Genomic DNA, 23,080 nt, shown 5'->3' on the forward strand with positions numbered 1-23,080 from the left:
CCATAATTATATATAGCCCCCATATAAAACGTTCTCCAGATTTGACCTCCGGAGCCTCTTGGAGGAGCAAAATTCATCCGATCCGGTTCAAATTAGGAACGTGGTGTTAGTATATGGTCGCTAACAACCATACAACAATTGGTCCAATCACACAAAAATTGGTCCATATCGGTTCATAATCATGGTTGCCACTAGAGCCAAAAATAATCTACCAAAATTTTATTTCTATAGAAAATTTTGTCAAAATTTTATTTCTATAGAAAATTTTGTCAAAATTTTATTCGGTTCATAATGAAATGTTCATCATCGTCAAAATTTTATTTCTATAGAAAATTTTGTAAAAATTTTATTTCTATAGAAAATTTTGTTCAAATTTTATTCGGTTCATAATCATGGTTGCCGCTCGAGCCACAAATAATCTACCAAGATTTTATTTCTATAGAAAATTTTGTCAAAAGTTTATTTCTATAGAATATTTTGTTACAATTTTATTGCTGTAGAAAGTTTTGTCAAAATTTTCTTTCTATAAAAATTTTGTGAAAATTTTTATTTCTATAGAAAATTTTGTGAAAATTTTATTTCTATAGAAAATTTTATTTCTGTAGAAAATTTTGTCAAAATTTTATGTCTACTTTGTCAAACTGAATTATATACGTATTGGATCGATCTTTTTTGATTTAATATATACCACGTTTGGACTTACATACAATTTAGAAGATGGTGTTAGGAGGGTTTAAGATACCTTGCCATCGGCAAGCGTTACCGCAACTTAAGTAATTCGATTGTGGATGGCAGTGTTTAGAAGAAGTTTCTACGCAATCCATGATGGAGGGTACATAAGCTTCGGCCTGGCCGAAGTTACGGCCGTATATACTTGTTTTTTTTTTTTTTAATTTCCTTTCTTGCTAAATATTTTGACTTACTCGTCGTACGTCCCGATTTCTTTTGACGAACCAACAAAAAACTAATGCTCTCAAGGCAAAAACACATGTTGTTTTTTTAAATATCTATTCTCCTGGTTCCGAATGTCTATTCTCTTTACTCCCAATACGCAATTTAAGGTTCAAATTAAATAATATTTAGATTTAAACATATCCAATTTTTGGCAAGCCTTATTAACATGACAAGTAAAGCTGTTTTCCGAAACAACATACAAGCAGTTTCATAAAAATTGCTCTCTTTTGATTCTCTCGCTGTGTTTTGTTGATATCTTTCGTCAACCCTCCCGGGTTCTTTCTCTATACTCTCTCTCTCTCTCTCTGTGGCTGCCTGAATAAAATATCACAACATATATATGTTTACTCGAAATTTGTAAATTTATATATGTTTACATTCACACATATTATTTTTATGAAACATTCTTGTCCTAAAAATAATATATTCTAACATATTAACATATGTGTCCCAAACATTTAATGCTAGTTTAGGAACATTACATTTTTGCATTTAAATATATTGTGTTAAAAATTGTGCCCGAAACACATTTTGTTTATATCGGAACATATGAAAAACATATTTTTTTAACAGTGTATGGAGGCTATATCAAAATCTGTACCAATATATCCCATCTTCGAACTTGACCTGCCTGCAGACTGAACACGAGTTTATGCAAAATTTCAGCATTATAGCTTCATCATTGAAGACTGTAGCTTGATTACAATAGACAGACAGATGGACATGGTTATTTCTCCCTGATCAAGAATATATATAAACTTTATGTAGTCGGAAATCGATACTTCGACGTGTTACAAACGAAATAGCAAACTTATCATATCCCCATCACCATTCTATGGGGCTGGGTATAAAAACACACATAGTATAATGATTCTGCTCCAAGAACATGAATGAATTTCTGAATGCAACATTGTATAAAATTGGCTGACTTAATAAACCAAACAAAATTTCCACGAATAGAATTTCTCGTACATTCCAATCAACTACTACAAAGTTTCATTAGAATATATCCATTACCGGAAATTTACCAGAACTTTATGATGTTGTTGCAAACGTTATAGACTCCATTATATGGTATTCTTATATGTATATGTCCTCTATGTGTGTATTCATTGCTAGCTGGACTACACAGATAGAGAAAAGTTGACCTCAAGTAATGAATATTTAATGAAAATAAACTCAAAGGATAAAACCCACAAAAATTTTTTATCCCCAAAAAAATGTGGATAAACACGTAACATAAGGTTCATTTAGTTGGGGAATCCAAAGGAATTTGGCAAAGAAATGTCCACTGTTGGCTTGGAGAAGGAAGATATCGGCATTAGAATGATAGTAACAATTTACAGAATTTACCACTGTTTTTAGATAGGGGGATATCAATAAGAGGTGTTATTTTGGTATTCAAGACAAAATGTCATTCTTTGAGATATATAATCGGATATTAACTTCATTTTTTTTTTGTATTAAAAAACAAAAACATTTTATACCTTGAAGTATTTTATCTTGAAGTATTTGTACACGAATAGTTTTCGCAATATTTCGCAAAAAAGATATTGAAAATTCGATAAATGAGATCTGTAACCTAAATTTAATTTTATAAATCTTTACATATTCAACAAAAAAACAATGATAATAATTATTACAGTTGGTTTAATTAAACTTTCCTCGTCAAAATTTATTGAATACCAAATCATCCTAAAAGTATGCTACTATATTTGTAGTTGCAGCATATAGGGATGCCAGTTCAAGTTTCTTAATGTAAAACAAACAAACGAGTATCAGTCGGGCAAAAGGCCGTTCAGTCATACACATAATGTTGTACAAATTTTCGGCATTTTGTTAAAAAAAGGGTATCATTGCTCGGAACTAAAATATCTAGATTTTACATTCGAATACTGGGGATAAAACTCTAACAAAAATTGCTCTTATAATCTTATGTAGTCTCCATATGTAGGAACTTTAAATTTAACGAAGGATTTTCAGAGCACAGTTTCCATGGTTTGGTAGAATTCCACAAAAAATGGTAAATTTTGTACTATTCGGTAGATTTGTGGCCACCCACAAAATATCTTTTCATTTCAAATTATACTTTCAGTTAAATTTATCTTTATTCATACCTTTTGTTACAACAATGAATTATTAACATACAACAGTGTAACATAACACATTTATGTGTTAGTGATATAACATTGTATTAGTAATGTATTACATTAGTAATTGTAACTCAATATCTTAATTTTTGTAAATTAATAAAATGGAGTTTTTTAGTAGTTGATTAGAGTTGAAGAAAGCAACGTGTTTCATTTTTAGCTACAAGATTCGGTTGGGCTAACCTATTCTTTACCAACTCACGTCCACTACAATTGGTGACCCCGACGGTTATAACAATGGAAGACGACAACAAAACATCGCAAGGAAACACGATGCCTCCGTCCGCAGGCGCTAGTTCATTATCCAGGGATCTACAAGACCAAACTACCATCGTGAACAGGGTTTCTGTCAAAGTTCCTCCATTCTGGCCGGAGCAGCCAGAGATATGGTTTGCCCAGGTTGAAGCTCAATTCGGGATATCTGGTATCAACAGTGATATTTCTCGGTTCAATACTGTGGTAGCAGCTATCGAAAGTGGAGTTTTAGCTCAAATATCGGATGCAATACTCAACCCACCAGAAGTAGATAAGTACCATCATCTGAAAATGTGTATTATCGATATTGCGATAGTGAGCAGAAGAAGATTCAAAAATTAATATCGGAGATTGACTTGGGAGACAAACGCCCTACACAGCTTCTAAATGAACTTAGAAGTTTGGCAAAAGGGAAAATAAATGACGATTTTCTTAAAACTCTTTGGTTGCAGAGGTTACCGGCTCAAACTCGTGCCATCCTTCAAGCCTCAAATGCTGATTTGCCAGAGCTAGCGAAGCTCGCCGATAAGATTATTGAAGTCTCAGATTACCGAAATGTCGCCGCAGTGGCACACAGTACGCCAGACAACGATATCTGTATGAGGATTCAACGAATTGAAGAGCAGCTAAACCAGCTGGTAAATGGTGGTAGAAGACGGTCACGCAGCCTATCAACCCACCGCAGATCCAAGAGCAAGGACGGACGAGCGACAAACTCTGCCGCTGTATGCCCGCAACATTGTTGGTATCATAAAACATTTGGAAGCAACGCTAAAAAATGCCGACCTCCTTGCACATATTCATCGAGCAATACAAAAAACTAGTATTGTCGTCAGACTCCGCGGGCGGTGCTGACGAAAAGTATCCCCAAATCGCTCGCCTCATCGTTTGTGACAACAGCACAAGCATTCGTTTTTTAATAGACACCGGCGCTGATGTGTCGGTGATTCCACCTACCGTAGCCGACAAACGAGTAAAGCATAATACAACGAAGTTCTATGCTGCTAATGGGTCGCCCATTAAAACATATGGCCAACGGCGTCTGCATTTGTCACTTGGCCTACGTCGGAGCTTTGTATGGGACTTTTATATCGCCGACGTCAACTGCGCTATCATTGGCTCGGATTTTTTAAAAGCATATGATTTGCTTGTTGACATAAAAAGAGGTAAATTAATTGATAGAAAAACAATGTTAGAAAGTAAAGCGGATTTTTTTGAAAAAGATTCAATCAGCGTTTTAACACACAAAGGCTCTCAAAGGTTTTCACGAATATTGCGTGAGTATGGGGATTTAACCATTTTAAATTCAAATAGAAAACCTGTCGAATCAAAAATTACCCACTTCATCACAACTTCAGGTGCACCAGTGTATTCTCGTCCAAGACGACTGGTAGGAGAACGTTTGGAAGCCGCTAAGAAGGAGTTTCAATTCCTGATGGAGAAAGGTATTTGCCGACCATCGAACAGCCAGTGGGCAAGCCCACTGCATTTGGTAAGGAAAGCAAACAACGAGTGGAGGCCGTGCGGTGACTACCGGGCGCTCAATGCTCAGACGATACCAGATCGGTATCCAATACCGTATTTGCATGACGTCACCAGCATTCTACATGGGAAAAAAGTATTTTCGTCCATCGATTTGCAGCGAGCTTACCATCAAATACCTATTGAGCCAGACGACGTGCCAAAGACAGCCATCTCAACACCATTCGGCTTATTCGAGTTTACGTATATGACGTTTGGGCTGAGGAATGCTGCCCAAACATTCCAGCGATACATGGATGAATTGTTACGAGGGCTGGATTTTACGTTTGCCTATATCGATGATATTTTAGTGGCCTCCGTAGACGAGGAACAGCACGAGCGGCATCTGCGTGAAGTCTTCGATCGCCTACGCAAGGGCAATTTGTCTATTAACGCTGACAAGTGTAAATTTGGCCAAACGGAGCTGGAATTTTTGGGTCATACCATTACGAGCGAGGGGTTTAAACCACCTAAAAGAAGAGTGGAGGTTATAATGAAATTTGCGAAACCTACTTTGGCGAAAGATTTGAAACGATTTCTCGGTATGATTAATTTCTATCGGCCATTCCTACCACACGCTACGAAGCATCAGGGTGTGTTGCAAAAACTAGTGAATGGCAACAGAAAATGTGATACAACGAAAATTGTTTGGTCGGAATCTGCAGAAGCAGCATTCGAAGCATGTAAAGAAGATTTAGCTAACGCAGTGATGTTAAATTATCTATCGCCCAAAGGTAAATTAACACTGACTGTCGACGCTTCAGATACAGCAGTAGGAGCGGTGCTTCACCAAATATGCGGCGAAAAAGTAAATCCTCTTGGATTTTATTCCAAGCAGCTTACCGATGCGCAACGAAACTACAGCGCCTATGATCGGGAGCTTACTGCTGTGTATCAAGGTGTTGAACATTTTAAATACATTTTGGAGGGGCGAGAGTTTACCATCTACACCGACCATAAACCGCTCATATTTGCATTTAAACAAAAGAGCGAAAAAGCTCCTCCTAGGCGAATACGACAACTTGACTTTATAAGTCAGTATTCAACCGACATACAGCATATTCGTGGTACAGACAACAGCATTGCAGATTGGTTGACTAGAATCAATAGCATTGCATCGAGCGATATAAATTTTGAGACGATGGCAGCCGAACAAGAAAACGATGACGAACTAAAATCTTTTCTTAAGCCAGGTAATAAAAGTTCACTTAAATTAACATTGTTGCAAATTCCAGACACCAACAAATACTTATACTGCAATGTGAGTGGAAACCATGTTCGACCCTATGTACCATCAAGTCAAAGGCATTTAGTTTTGAGAAAGCTTCATAATTTGTCTCATCCCGGCATTCGTGCTATACGTCGGCTTGTAATGGAACGGTATATATGGCCAGGAATTGGAAAAGATGTAGCAGATTTTGTCAGAAATTGCATGCAGTGCCAAAAGGTAAAGATTGGGCGAAATACTTACGCTCCATTGGAAGAGTATTCGGCAACAGACAAACGTTTCCAGCATGTAAATATCGATTTGATTGGGCCCTTACCGTCATCAGCTGGTAACCGTTATTGTCTCACGTGCATAGACAGATTTTCGAGGTGGCCTACAGCAATCCCAATTCCTGATATTTCTGCTCATACAGTTGCCGCAGCTTTCGTCAGCGGTTGGATAGCTTTGTATGGGGTACCAGAAAAAGTAACTACTGACCTAGGCCGGCAGTTTGAATCATCACTTTTCGAAGAGTTAACTAAAACGTTTGGCATTCGTCATCTTCGTACTAGAGCTTACCATCCTCAAGCGAATGGCATGATAGAGAGATGGCATCGTACCTTGAAAAGTGCAATAAAGTGTTACGCAACAAATGATTGGTGTTTCGTTCTCCCGCTCGTATTGTTGGGTCTTCGCACAACGGTCAAGTCGGATATTGGAGCCAGTCCAGCAGAGCTGCTCTACGGAACGCAATTAAGGTTGCCAGGCGAATTTTTCACTCAAAGCCAGGGAAAAGAGAGTCAGACAGAGTTCTTAAAAAAACTGCGACAAGCTATGAGTGAATTACGAATGTCTAAACCGGCGTGGCATTCTCGTATAAAACCATACGTTGATGCAGACTTACAGAAGTGCAAGTTTGTCTTTGTGCGGACAGATAGAGTCCGGCAACCATTCGAACCTTCATTCGAAGGCCCTTTTGAAGTGGAAAAACGGTATAAAAAATATTTTGTCATTAAGAAGGGCAAGGGCAAGGACAAGGTTTCGATAGATCGAATTAAGCCAGCACGAGTATTCCCGGATGAAACATCGAAAAGCGAGCAGGCGCAACAAAAGGACAACAATAGTCAACAAGAGCAGGAGAATATTAGTGAGCATGCTACTGAAAGCAATAGCAAATCTTCAGTACGGACAACAAGGTCTGGAAGAAAAGTGAAATTTCCTAGTTTTTATCGTTGACGAAAAAACTACCCGGGGGGTATTGTGGCCACCCACAAAATATCTTTTCATTTCAAATTATACTTTCAGTTAAATTTATCTTTATTCATACCTTTTGTTACAACAATGAATTATTAACATACAACAGTGTAACATAACACATTTATGTGTTAGTGATATAACATTGTATTAGTATTGTATTACATTAGTAATTGTAACTCAATATCTTAATTTTTGTAAATTAATAAAATGGAGTTTTTTAGTAGTTGATTAGAGTTGAAGAAAGCAACGTGTTTCATTTTTAGCTACAAGATTCGGTTGGGCTAACCTATTCTTTACCAACTCACGTCCACTACAGATTAGTAGAAATCTTCATATTTTGGTAGATTTTGCAACTAAAAGGTACTTCAATTTTCTACATAAATAAAATTTTGTTAAATTTCCTATAAAAATAAAATTTTGACACAATTTTCTATAGAAATAAAATTTTGATAAAATTTTTCTATAAAAATAAAATTTTGACAAAATTTTCTATAGAAATAAAATTTTGACAAAATGTTTACTTCTCGTATTCATTCAAATAATGGGGATAAACCTCTAACAAAAATTGCTCCTATAAATATAGAATCTGATGTAGTCTCTATACGCACGAACTTTAAATGTAACGAGGGGGTTTCAGAGGATACTATTATATTTGATTCGTTGTAGTGGGGAATTAAATTTTAATCGGTTGGTACTCACTAATAAGAGGAGGACTCAGAATCACCCAGGCGCACGGTTCCCATGGTTGGCAGAATTCTACCAAAAATGGTAGATTTTTTACTGGCTAGGCTAGGCTGGTAGAAATTTTGATGTTTTGGTAGATTTTGCAATCAAAAGGTACTTCAATTTTCTACATAAATAAAATTTTGAGAAAATTTTCTACAGATATACAATTTTGCCAAATTATCTATAGAAATAAAATTTTGAGAAAATTTTCAAAAATAAATAAAATTTTAACCAAATTTACTATTGAAATAAAAACAGTTTTTTAAAGAAATAAAATTTTGACAAAATTTCCTAGAGATATAAAATGTTTGCCAAATTTTCAATAGAAATAAAATTTGAAGAAAATTTTCTATAGAAATAACATTTGGAGAAAATTTTCTATAGAAATAAAATTTTGACAAAATTTTCTGTGGAAATAAAATGTTGACACAATTTTTATATAAATAAAAATTTTAGACAAAATTTTTATAGAAATAAAAATTTGACAAAATGTTCTATAGAAATAAAATTTTGACAAATCTGTGTACAGAAATTAAATTTTAACTAAATTCTCAGTAGAAATAAAATTTTGACAAAATTTCGTATAAATTAAATCTTGACGAAATTTTCTATAGAAATAAATCTTTAACAAAATTTTCTATAGAAACAAAGTGTCGATAAATTCAATATCTTTAATATCAAAGTCCAGTGTAAATATGTTGTGCTCTGTTGGTGCAAGCTAAAATTGTAAAAATATTTAAAATTCGACATAATTACAATTCAAGGGATATTTATACACCCAAACAAATTGTCGCTAATAGGAACTCCAAAAAAGAGATTTTCTTTAATTTGGTAGATTTTTGGTCATTTTTTTTTTTTTTTAATTTTGGTATAAGGAGTGTCAATAAGAGAGGCCAGATCTGGTGAATACGGTGGGTGGGGAAGCAATTCGAAGCCCAATTCATGAATTTTTGCCATCGATCTCAATGACATGTGGCCTTTTTAAACCCTCCACCATAGGATGGGGATACCCATCATTCCGTTTGAAACACATCGAAATATTGCTCTAAGACCCCATAAAGTATATATATTCTGGGTCGTGGTGAATTTCTGAGTCGATCTGAGCATCTCCGTCCGTCCGTCCGTCTGTTGAAATCACGCTAACGTCCGAACGAAACAAGCTATCGACTTGAAACTTGGCACAAGTAGTTGTTATTGATGTAGGTCGGATGGTATTGCAAATGGGCCATATCGGTTCACGTTTACGTATAGCCCCCATATAAACGGACCCCCAAATTTGGTTTGCGAGGCCTCTAAGAGAAGCAAATTTGATCCGATCCGGCTGAAATTTGGTACATGGTGTTAGTATATGGTCTCTAACAACCATGCAAAAACTGGTCTATATCGGTCCATAATTATATATAGCCCCCATATAAACGGACCCCCAAATTTGGCTTGCGAGGCCTCTAAGAGAAGCAAATTTCATCCGATCCGGTCGAAATTTGGTACATGGTGTTAGTATAGGATCTCTAACAACCATACAAAAATTGGTCAACATCGGTCCATAATTATATATAGCCCCCATATAAACCGATCAGCAGATTTGACCTCCGGAGCCTCTTGGAAGACCAAAATTCATCTGATTCAGTTGAAATTTGGTACATAGTGTTAATATATGGCCTCAAACTCCCATGCAAAAATTGGTCGAAATCGGTCCATAATTATATATAGGCCCCATATAAACCGATCCCCAGATTTGACCTCCAGAGCCCCTTGGAAGAGCAAAATTCTTCCCATTCGGTTGAAATTTGGGACGTGATGTTAGTATATGGCATCCAACAACCAAGCAGGAATTGGTTCCTAGCAGCCCATAATTATATATAGCTTACATATAAACCGATCCCCAGATTTGACCTCCGGTGCCTTTTGGAGAAGCAAAATTTATCCGATCTGCTTGAAATTTGGTACGTGGTGATCGTATATGATATTTAACAACCATGCCAAAAGTAGTCCATAATCATATATATCCCCATATAAACCGATCCCGAGATTTGGTTTAGGAGCCTCTTGGAGGAGCAAATTTCTTCCGAGTGAGTTGAAATTTGGTACATTGTGCTAGTATATGGCCGTTAGCAACCATGCCTAACTAGGTCCACATCGGTCTATAGTTATATATAGCCCTCTGATAAATCGATCACAAACACAAAAAATTCATAATTATGTATAGCCCCCATATAAGCGACCCCCATATTTCAATTCTGGCTCTCTACGTACCGTGCAAAAAGTCCATATCGATTCGTAATTATTTGTAGACTTAACTATACATAACTTTTTTGTCTAATATATACCACGTATGGGCTAACTCACAATTTCGAAAACGATGTTAAGAAGTTTTAAGATACCACAACCCAAGTATTTCGATTATGGATGACAGCCTTTCGTAGTAGTTTCTACGCAATCCATGGTGGAGGGTACATAAGATTCGGCCTGGCCGAACTTACGGCCGTATATACTTGTTTTTTTTTTTTTTTTTTTTTTGAATTAAGAAAACATGTTTTACTTTGCAGTATCCGTTATAATTTGGATTTTTAAACTGACATTTGTTTGTACGTTTGTAAGGCACTCGCCTTTATTAATAAACCGCGAAAAGAGAAAGAAAATTTGATAAATGAGATCTTTATCCTAATTTTAATTTTATTGGTTCTAGATTTAAAGCCATATAGGTCGCTAAAAAATTTCTTTATTTTAAAGAAGCCGCATCTTTGGCTCGGAATCAATACCAAATTCCTTAAAGGGAGGTCAAAATCTTTGGATACAAGTAAACTTTTTTTTGAGTGTACGAAGAAAATTGTTTCGGTGTACCCACATTTAGTACATTTAGTATAAATAAAAAAAATAAACCTTCTATGGTATCAACCAAACCTGTTAAATATCATCCAGATCGATTTAGATTTAGATGTAGCTCCCACATGCATGTATCGCCCGATTTTCCCAAATTTTGGCCATAATACTCTTACTTATTAGCCAATGTTACTCCAATTTAAAGTGTTGATGTCTTGGGTGATCTTATTTAGACGTACATATAGCTTTTGTATAAATATATTGCTTGATTTCACAAATTTGTATACATTACCCACACAAATTGGGCGATTTGCCCTGTTTTTAATAATGGTCTCAATATTAGCGGCAAACTAACTCTATAGGTGCAAAATCAAGTGTAGATCCTAATATCAGACATTTCTATTCAGATTGAGATAAAACTTCGAGAAACATATAACTCTTAATTTTCTCAAATAAGGAAATGTGGTTTATTTCCCAAACCTCTTTCAATGGTACCCCCAAATGCATATGTTTACTAATTTAGTGGAGGTGGTTTAGGGTATGATATAGTCTGACCCACTCGACTTTCTTCTTTATTCACTTATTTATAAATATAACCCATCTGTCGTTTTAGTTAGATTTTCTCTCTCATCTTAATTATATCATCATGCTGTAATATTAAATTTTTAGTTAATATCCAAATGTGTACGACTTTTTAATCAAAGGATTATAAAAATGACTAGACCCTGAGTTGATTAACTATGTCTTTGTAATATCATACAAACATAGTAATTACTCATCTCAAAAGGTCATTTAATTTCGGTATAGTTGATATTTATACAATGTCTGGCATCACATCCTGTCTGTAACTCAATTTCGACACTAAGTTAGTTAGTGCCACACTGTGGCACATACATATTTCATGTAATTTTCCATGATACTGCCACCACATGGCCTCAAACCTCAATCAGTGTCCTCCCGCACTTTCATGTGTTGTCTACTACCAATATGGTGGCCAATAAATAGACAAGTTGGAAACAAACCGAAAATGCAACTCCATTAAGAAAGCAATAACCCAGACATTGAAGGCAATGTCTATCAGTTTTATAGTCAATGTGCCCTTTGCCTACCCCAGTTCCCCCTCCCACAGTATGATTGCTGAGACTGGCAACACCCAACCATAAGTTTTTGGGAGTAAAGGATGTGACGAGGGAAAAAACCTTGATGACTTTTGGCGTTTGTCAATGTTTAAATGTTCATGGCAAAAATCGCTTAAGTTCATAAAAAAACCAAGAAGCAAACCACTTACATATCAGCTGGCATCACTTGAGTCCTCTTTGTCGTTATTAAATATTCATAACACTTTGAATTCCTGTAGTCTGTTCGCCGGATGGATGGTTGGTTGAAAGGTAATGTTTGCGCGATTTCTTTTAGATGGAATCAATATGAATTTTTTCTTGTCAGTTTTTATTTTTATTACATTTCCATTGAGTGGACGAACTAAAGGTCGTTAATAAAAAAAATAAAACTTTGCGTACTTTATAACTGTTGGCAATGGTGGGCGTTTCGTTTTGTTTTTATTGAATTATTCAAGTTTACTTCCGATTAAAATATATTAAAATTATTAGCTATAATCGTCTGCTATACTTGGCTTAGGTTTGTGTTTTTTTGCTTTATGGAGGGTCAACAATAGCGCGCTTTTATTTCCCCGGAATCATTGTGTATTTTTTTTTTTTACAGAGGTTACTCTAAACGCACTGTATGAGCTCGTAATGGATACTGAATCAGAAAAAATCAAAGCATAGTTTAAGGAGCATTAAAAGCTCTTCCTGTTGCTGAGAGGTGTAAATGGTGAAAGTACAGAAACTCACCTTTAGGGTTGCCATGTAGTGACAATTTTAAATCTAGCTGTTATAAAAGCTGAAAAAATTTATGACCCATATTAAAAATAAACAAGTATATACGGCCGTAAGTTCGGCCAGGCCGAAGCTTATGTACCCTCCACCATGGATTGCGTAGAAACTTCGACTAAAGACTGTCATCCACAATCGAATTACTTGGGTTGCGGTAACACTTGCTGATGGCAAGGTATCTTAAAACTTCCTAACACCGTAATATATACCACATAGTCCATACGTGGTATATATTAAACTAAAAAAGGCCGATTAAATACTATATAATTACGTTTAAAGTTTCTATAGAAATAAAATTTTGACAAATTTTGACAAAATTTTCTATAGAAGTAAAATTTGGAAAAAATTGTCTATAGAAATAAAATTTGGAAAAAATTTCTACAGAAATAAAATTTTGATAAAATTTTCTATAGAAATAACATTTTGACAAAATTTTCTATAGAAATAACATTTTGACAAAATTTTTTATAGAAATATAATTTTGACAAAATTTTCTATAGAAATAAAATTTTGACAAAATTTTCTATAGAAATAAAATTTTGACAAAATTTTCTATAGAAATAACATTTTGACAAAGTTTTATATAGAAATAACATTTTGACAAAGTTTTCTATAGAAATAACATTTTGACAATGTTAAAAATAAAATTTTGGTAGATTATTTTTGGCTCGAGTGGCGGGAGCCACCGTGGTGCAATGGTTAGCAGCCCGCCATGCATACACAGGGTCGTGGGTTCGATTCCTGCCACGACCGAACACTAAAAAGTTTTTGAGCGGTGGATTATCCCACCTCAGTAATGCTGGTGACATTTCTGAGGGTTTCAAAGCTTCTCTAAGTGGTTTCACTAGAATGTGGAACGCCGTTCGGACTCGGCTATAAAAAGGAGGTCCCTTGTCATTGAGCTTAACATGGAATCGGGCAGTACTCAGTAATAAGAGAGACGTTCACCACTGTGGTATCACAATGGACTGAATAGTCTAAGTGTGCCTGATACATCGGGCTGCCACATAACCTCACCTAACCTTTGGCTCGAGTGGCAACCATGATTATGAACCGATATGGACCAATTTTTGTGTGATTGGGGATCAGCTATATATAACTATAGACCCATATGGACCAATTTTGGCATGGTTATTAGCGGCCTTATACTAACATTTCAACCGGATCGGATGAATTTTGCTCCTCCAAGAGGCTCCGGAGATCAAATCTGGGGAACGGTTTATATGGGGGCTATATATAATTATGGACCGATATAGCCAAATTCTTGCGTGTTTGCTAGAGACCACATTCTAACACCATGTTCCAAATTTCAACCGGATCGGATGAATTTTGCTCCTCTAAGTGAATCCGAAAGTCAAATCTGGGGATCGGCTTATATGGGGGCTATATATAATTATGGGCCGATGTGGACCAGTTTTTGCATGGTCATTAGAGAACATATACCAACACCATGTACCAAATTTCAGCCGGATCGGATGAAATTTGCTTCTCTTAAAGGCTCCGCAAGCCAAATCTGGGGATCGGTTTATATGGAGGCTATATATAATTATGGACCGATGTGGACCAATTTTTGCATGGTTGTTAGAGACCATATTCTAACACCATGTACCAAATTTCAGCCGGATGGGATGAAATTTGGTTCTCTAAGGGGCTCCGCAAGCCAAATCGGGGATCGGTTTATATGGGGGCTATATGTAATTATGGACCGCTATGTACAAATTTTTGCGTGGTTGTTAGAAACCATATACTAACACCATGGACCAAATTTCAGCCGGATCGGATGAAATTTGCTTCTCTTAGAGCAATCGCAAGCCAAATTTGGGGTCCCTTTATATGGGGGCTATACGTAAAAGTGGACCGATATGGACCAATTTTTGCATGGTTGTTAAAGACCATATATTAATACCATATACTAAATTTCAGCCGGATCGGATGAAATTTGCTTCTCTTAGAGCAATCGCAAGCCAAATTTGGGGATCCGTTTATATGGGGGCTATACGTAAATGTGGACCGATATGGCCCATTTGCAATATCATCTGACCTACATCAATAACAACTACTTGTGCCAAGTTTCAAGTCGATAGCTTGTTTCGTTCGGAAGTTAGCGTGATTTCAACAGACGGACGGACGGACATGCTCAGATCGACTCAGATTTTCACCACGACCCAGAATATATATACTTTATGGGGTCTTAGAGCAATATTTCGATGTGTTACAAACGGAATGACAAAGTTAATATACCCCCATCATATGGTGGAGGGTATAAAAATAAATAGTTTACCGAAGGCCTTCAATTTTATTTTATAAAAATCGAAGGGAACATATTTGTATTTCTAGCTATTTCTATGGTATATCTTGCCCATAATAATGATACTTTGTTAGTGCAGAGAAAGAAATATTGACCTAATAGGAAAGATTATGCACCTCAATTCTAGGACGCAAATTTTTTGGTACTAATTAAAAACTTAATTCGAAATGCCAAAAAACTCAAATAATGTTTTAATTTATTCAAATTAATTTCGTGATTGATTATATTTTTAGTGATTGACGATATTAAAAAAAGCTAAGGACGTCTAAATTCAGACGGGACCGACAATATTTAATACCACATAAATATTTTTTCTGTGTACCCTCAGTGCAAAATTTTAAGTAAGTCGGAATGAAACTCTGGCCTCTGTGGCTAATTAAACCCATATCGGGAGAATAATATATATGGGAGCTCTATCAAAATCTGAAACGATTTTGACCAAATTTGTCACCCTTAACAAAACTTCCAATTTTAATATCTATATGAGTAACAAATTTAAATAAATCGGAGTGAATCTTTGGCCTCCGGTGGTCACATCAGTTTGAATCGGAAGAAAGATGAGAGGTATTACTAAATCTGAACCGATTTTATAAAATTTTGATGCATAGTAAAGAGGCTAATTCTGCTATCTTTGCACAATTTCACGAAAATCGGAAATTTGGGTATCTTTACTTGAAAGAAAATTTTGTTTGACTAAGGTTAACTTTAAATTAAATTATTAAGGTTAACTTTAAATTAAATTATTAAATTAAATAATTTAGTAAAATTTTCAAAATTAATTATTATTAATTAAATTAAATTATTATTATTATTAATTAAATTAAAATTGTTTCCTAGCCCTTTCAATACCACTTAGAAGGACATTCCAAAAAGACACGAAATTCTATTTTCCCACTTAGTTTCGATTTATTTCTCGATGCTATTTTAAAGTAGAGACTTTAATCTAAATAAGCTATAAATATTTTTCATATTGATGATCACTAAAATATATTTCTATAAACTTCTTTAACAATAAACGAAAAATACGAAAATTTGAGACAATTTTTCTTTTGTATGTTTCTAGTCAATGGACATTTATACAAAAACGATTGCTGATACTTTTACGCGTTCTTTTTTGTATTTTTTCTCACACTGTGAAAGATATTATAGGCCAAAGGCTTATTTTCGTAAGGCAATTTGGTCATAATTCAATAATCAAGTTTTCAGAACAAGCTCATAAAGCTCTTGAAGTAATTGAGGCAGGTTCTCAAAATGACAATTTTTGTTCTACATACTGTTAGTACAAATAATAAAAACAAAAGAAAAATTAAAGTTTTTAATATTAGGAATATTTCGGTAGTGAAAGGGTTAAAATCAAGTAGAAAATTATAAATTTAAATCAGATTGTGTCTTAAATTTGTCCTTACTTCAATTCTGCCCTTCCTTGGCTTGCGGACCCTCTAAGAGAAGCAAATTTCATCCGATCCTGCTGAAGTTTGGTACATGGTGTTGGTATATGGTCTTTAACAGCCATGCAAAAATTGGTCCACATCGGTCAATAATTATATATAGCCCCCATTAAACCGATCCCGAGATTTGGGTTTGGGGCCTCTTGGAGGAGCAAATTTCATCCGAGTCAGTTAAAATTTGATACATTGTGCTAGTATATGGCCGTTAACAACCATGCCTAACTAGGACCATATCGGTCTATAGTTATATATAGCCCTCAGATAAATCGATCTCCAATCACACAAAAATTGGTCCATATCAAGTTCATAATTCTATATAGCCCCCATATAAGCGACCCCCTTATTTCAATTCTGGCTCTCTACATACCGTGCAAAAGTCCATATCGATTCGTAATTATTTGTAGACTTACCTATACATACCTTATCTGTCTAATATTTACCACGTATGGACTAACTCACAATTTAGAAAACGATATTAAGAAGTTTTAAGATACCACAACCCAAGTAATTCGATTGTGGATGAAAGTCTTTCGTAGAAGATTCTACGCAATCCATTGTGGAGGGTACATAAGATTTGGCCTGGCCGAACTTACGGCTGTATTGAAATTTGGGTTTTGTGTACTTGCTTTCAGGAATCAAATTTTAATTTTTCGTTTTTTTTTTTTGTTTTTTCAGCTTTTTTTTCTTTTTTTTCATATGCTATCAAAGTCCTTTAAAAACAAGTTAACGACAACTTTATTTTCCAAATTGAGACTCGACTTCTAGTAGAAATTATGCTATGTCTTTAAAATAAAGTGTTGAAAAACATGTCTTATATTTGAACGATTTTTTGCTTTATAGTCAAGATGCAAAAAGACAACAAATTTAAGGACAATTTCATTAAATTTAAAGAATTTTTCTGAATTATTAAAGTCAAGTTGACCTTAGCCCAAACATTTTTTCTTTCATGTTATGATACCTATTTTTATACCCTCCATCATAGGATGGGGGTATATTAACTTTGTCATTCCGTTTGTAACACATCGAAATATTGCTCTAAGACCTCATAAAGTATATATATTCTGGGTCGTGGTGAAATTCTGAGTCGATCTGAGCATGTCCGTCCGTCCGTCCGTCCGTCCGTCTGTTGAAATCACGCTAACTTCCGAACGAAACAAGCTATCGACTTGAAACTTGGCACAAGTAGTTGTTATCGATGTAGGTCGGATGGTATTGAAAATGGGCCATATCGGTCCACTTTTACGTATAGCCCCCATATAAAGGGACCCTCAGATATGGCTTGTGGAGCCTCTAACAGAAGCATATTTCATCCGATCCGGCTGAAATTTGGTATATGGTGTTGGTATATTGTCTCAAACAACCATGCAAAAATTTGTCCACATCGGTCCATAATTATATATAGCCCCCATATAAACCGATCTCCATATTTGGCTTGCGGAGCCTAAAATAGAAGCAAATTTCATCCGATCTGGCTGAAATTTGGTACATGATGTTGGTATATGGTCTCTAACAACCATGCAAAAATTGGTCCATATCGGTCCTTAATTATATATAGCCCCCATATAAACCGATCCCCAAATTTGGTTTGTGGAGCCTCTAAGAGAAGCATATTTCATCCGATTCGACTGAAATTTGGTACATGGTGTTGGTATATGGTCTCTAACAATCATGCAAAAATTGGTCCACATCGGTCCATAATTATATATAGCCCCCATATAAACCGATCCCCAGATTTGGCTTGCGGAGCCTCAAAGAGAAGCAAATTTCATCCGATCCGGCTGAAATTTGGTACATGGTGTGGGTATATGGTCTCTAACAACCGTGCAGAAATTGGTCCATATCGGTCTATAATTATATATAGACCCCATATAAACCGATCTCCAGATTTGGCTTGCGAAGCCTCAAAGAGGGTCAAATTGCATCCGATCCGGCTGAAATTTGGTACATGGTATTGGTATATGGTCTCTAACAACCATGCAAAAATTGGTCCACATCGGTTCATAATTATATATAGCCCCCATATAAACCGATCCCCAGATTTGGCTTGCGAAGTCTCCAAGAGAAGCAAATTTCATCCAAGCCGGTTGTAATGTGGAACATGGTGTTAGTATATGATCTTTAACAACCGTGCCAGAATTGGTCCATATCGGTCCCTAATTATATATAGCCCCCATATAAAATATTCTCCAGATTTGACCTCCGGAGCCTCTTGGAGGAGCACAATTCATCCAATCCGGTTCAAATTAGGCACGTGGTGTTAGTATATGGTCGCTAACCAGGGCTGTGGAGTCGAGCCAATTTTGCTCGACTCCGACTCCGACTCCAGCATTTTTCATCAGCTCGACTCCGACTCCGACTCCGGGTAATATAACTAAATCTCATTTTAATACCACTAATTTGTAGTTCTATTGTGGGGGTACCGTAAGTGGATCGATAGAAAGTATCGTATTTATTTATGTGTGAAAAAAAGGTCTTAATTTCACATTAGATGTCAATTGAACTCTATATTTCAAATTTAGGGCAATGTTTAATAAATAAAATAATGATATAAATTCTCATCATAATATGAGAAGATACCAACAGTATATGTATTTGTGGACCAAAATTATTGATACTATCTCAAATCCTTTAAATTTGTTGCGAGCTATATAAAGGTTTATATTTCCATATGCATGAATTTGAATCTGAATCGATTAAGACAAAATTGTATATACTTCTACAAAATCTATGTACTTAAAATTTAAATCTAACTTTATGGGACTTAACATAATTTTAACGAAAAATAAAAATGCAAGGAAAGTCTAAAGTCGGGCGGGCCGATTATAATATACTCTGCACAACTTTGCATTTAGATCTACATTTTGATAAAATCTCAAATAAGACTTCTACAAAACTCGGGCAATATTTGGGAAATATTTATAATTGTTTAGACAATTTCGCAAAAATGCATTTATGATTCATTCATTGAAAAAATTGAAAATTTGAGTCATTTCTACAAGTTTTCGACTTAGCAGCAAATTTTCCAAAATTGTATGCTCCCTGAATACAATTTTGGAAAAAATTTTGTCTAGTAAATAAAATTTTGACCAAATTTTCTAAAGAAATACAATTTTGGCAAAATTTTCTATAGAAATCAAATTTTGACCAAATATATAGAAATAAAATTTTGAATAAAATTTTTATAGAAATAAAATTTGGCAAAATTTTTTATAGAAATAAAAGTTTGAAAAAATTATCAATAGATATACAATTTAAAAAAAAATTGTGTAGCAAACAAAATTTTGCAAAATTTTCTATATAAATAAAATTTTGATAAAATTTTATATAGAAAAAAATATTTCTATAGTAATAAAATTATGAATACATTTTTTATAGCAGTGAGCAGTAAAATTTGAGCAAATTTGCTATAGAAATAAAATTTGACAATATTTTCTTATAGAAATAAAATTTTGAAAAAATTATCAATAAAAATACAATTTTAGAAAAATTTTTGTGTAGTAAATAAAATTCTGCAAAATATTCTACAGAAACAAAATTTTGACTAAATTTTCTATAGAAATAAAATTTTGAAAAAAATTTTGTGTAACAAACAAAATTTTGCAAAATTTTCTATAGAAATAAAATTTTGACTCAATTTTCTATAGAAATAAAATTTTGACAAAATTTTCTATAGAAAAAAATATTTCTATAGTAATAAAATTTTGAATAATTTTTTTATAGCAATAAAGTTTTGATAAAATTTGCTATAGAAATAAAATTTTGACAAAACTTTTTATAGAAATAACATTTGGACAAAATTTTCTATAAAAAACAACTTTGAAAAAATTTTCTGTCAATATTCCACATATGTATATGGCCTTAAAATAAAAATAATATCGATTGTTCGAAATATTTCAAATAAATTGATATGGGCATTAAAATGGATCGATCCAGGCCATCTGCTAGTTTAACATTCTAGGAAATATAAAAAGATAGCCGTAATTGGAAGTTGATTTTCATTTACAATCATGCTGTACATTGATCGAATGAATAACGCAATGGAAACTAATTTGCGTAAAAACTTGCTTAGTTACAAAAATGTGAAGTGTTTTAAAAAATTTGGTTTAGCCGGAGTCGGAGTCGAGCAAAATTTTTACGACTCCGACTCCGACTCCAGCAAAATCTTCAGACTCCGACTCCAAGACTCCGACTCCGACTCCGGCTCCACAGCCCTGTCGCTAACAACCATACCAAAATTGGTCCAATCACACAAAAATTGGTCCATATCGGTTCATTTCTATAGAAAATTTTGTTAAAATTTTATTTCTGTAGAAAATTTTGTCAAAATTTTACGTCTACTTTGTCAAACTGAATTATATACGTATTGGATCGATCTTTTTTGATTTAATATATACCACGTATGGACTTACATACAATTTAGAAGAGGAGGTTTTAAGATACCTTGCCATCGGCAAGCGTTACCGCAACTTAAGTAATTCGATTGTGGATGGCAGTGTTTAGATGAAGTTTCTAGGCAATCCATGATGGAGGGTACATAAGCTTCGGCCTGGCCGAACTTACGGCCGTATATACTTGTTAAGTGAAATCACTTCATTATAAGGACAATACGACTTCATTGAAAAGTTTATCGACTTTTGGACCAGGAAAAAAACTTTATATTAGAGAAATGCTTCTTCTATGCTAAGCAAAATTTGCATAGACATAAAATCTTTGACCTCACGACAACATTTTTTTTTTCAGTGTACTAGACATTTTCTATTTAATAAAGATTGCAAAAAGTAAAAACATGCACTTGGTTTTGCTCCCTACTGTATATGTTCTTCCGATTTGTGCAAACATGGACATGATTGTTTCTCCATATTGTAGTCATATCCTACACGCTGTGATGACAGCCCTTCCACAAAATCGGTTAAGATGTTGTCCGATTTGGCCACATATTGTCACAAAAACCCACAATTGATCACCCATCTTGGTGAAATCTAGCCCATATCCTTGTCAAATCGCCACTGCTAGGTAGCAACAATTTACCTCTTACATGTATATTTCGCCCAATTTTGGGAATTTCAAAAATATTTCCCACATAATATAGTCGGCCCCGCCCGACATTCCTTACTTGTTTTGTTTATTTAGCTTAAAAAAAACTTATTCAATTTCGTTCCTAACACAAGAAAAATTGTTTTGTTTTTTTAATATGGTAACACTATCTTCATATCAAAGTTCGTTAAGCTTTCAAGCTCTCTCAAACTCAAGAGATTTTGGGAGAGATTATTCACCTCAATGAGAATGTTATATATGCAAAGAACATAAAGGATAACAGACAAGTGTGGTTGATTGTATGCCCAAAGATATTAGTTTACCTACTTTTTGTCTTCTTAAGTGGTTAAATGACTGCAATTAAGAAATGTGGGCATATTATCACATGTAAAATGTATTTGAGACCAAAGAAATTTGCAGACAGAGCTCTAAACTAAGAGTGAAGGCAACATTTCATACGAAAGCTCTATAGCTCTAAGGTCTTACAACATATACATGCATTTATATTTGTGTTCCGTTGTAAGCTTCGTATTTTCTGTGTCCTTTGTGTAACCGAGGAGAACGATGGTTTCCTTCCCAGACAAATGATTGAATGACATCTTGATGTTTAGTCCCATTGTAATAGGTTGTCCTGAAAACTCTTAAGGTTGCAGTTCCCTGTGTAATATAATAAAATATTCGTCTTCAAATATACAATGTAAGCCATGTACAATGGCATTAAATTTGGAATTTTCAGTTGAGGTTCACCACGTTTATGAAGGACATTTAGTAAATTAAGATTTGTGTCCTGGTATCAAGTATGCAAAACCTAAATTTAAAATTGAATTGCATCTGTATACAGAAGGGTATAAGATAAGGACGTTTTTGATTTTTATTCATACATAACTCTACACTAATAGAAATAATTAAATTCAAAATGAAATGGAAACATTCACGAAAAATCAAAACGAATGGCTTTCAATTTTCTTTGGCCAAGGAAAGTCTTAAAATATTCGTAAGATAAATTTCAAAGAATAAACCGAATTCAAATGCTGTTTTGTGGACACGAACTTTGAGAGACTCCGCAGAGGTGACACATACTAGATGAAAGCCACGGAATGAGGCTATGGCAAACTTGGTTTAACGAAATGTGTCATTAAAATTGAGCCAATGAAACAAATTCAGTTCTTTATTTTTAAGAATTTTCTGTTAATCAATGAAACGGGTCGTACGATTAACGAATAATGAAAATGTTATATTATATCAAAGAAACATTTCTTTGGCTCAATTTTAATAAACCAATCCTGTCATCAATATTTTGCACTGCCATTATAAGACAGCTAGCACGCTACAAGGTATAAATTTCATTTTATATTGACTGCGGCATATTAGGCGACTCTGTTTTTCCTACACGCACAGAAAAAACATGTTTGCCGCATCCATTTAATGCTTATCTAACAGGTTGGGTGATAAGTCCCCGGTCTGACACGTAGATGGTGTCGCTGGTATTAAATGCATATTATTTTTTA

At 34.6% G+C, this 23,080-nt stretch overlaps 1 protein-coding gene across 1 annotated transcript in view; it reads right to left on the reverse strand.

The window, feature by feature from the left end:
* LOC142221804 (uncharacterized) overlaps nucleotides 1-12,617 on the reverse strand; it is a 73,520-nt gene extending 60,903 nt beyond the window's left edge. Inside the window, exon 1 of the mRNA XM_075291629.1 lies at nucleotides 12,179-12,617. The gene's annotated coding sequence lies outside the window, so the exon portion shown is untranslated. The remainder of the gene's footprint in view (nucleotides 1-12,178) is intronic.
* Between the last annotated feature and the right edge of the window lie 10,463 nt (nucleotides 12,618-23,080).

This window comes from Haematobia irritans, chromosome 1 (assembly GCF_050003625.1).
Source record: "Haematobia irritans isolate KBUSLIRL chromosome 1, ASM5000362v1, whole genome shotgun sequence".
Lineage (NCBI taxonomy): Eukaryota > Metazoa > Arthropoda > Insecta > Diptera > Muscidae > Haematobia > Haematobia irritans.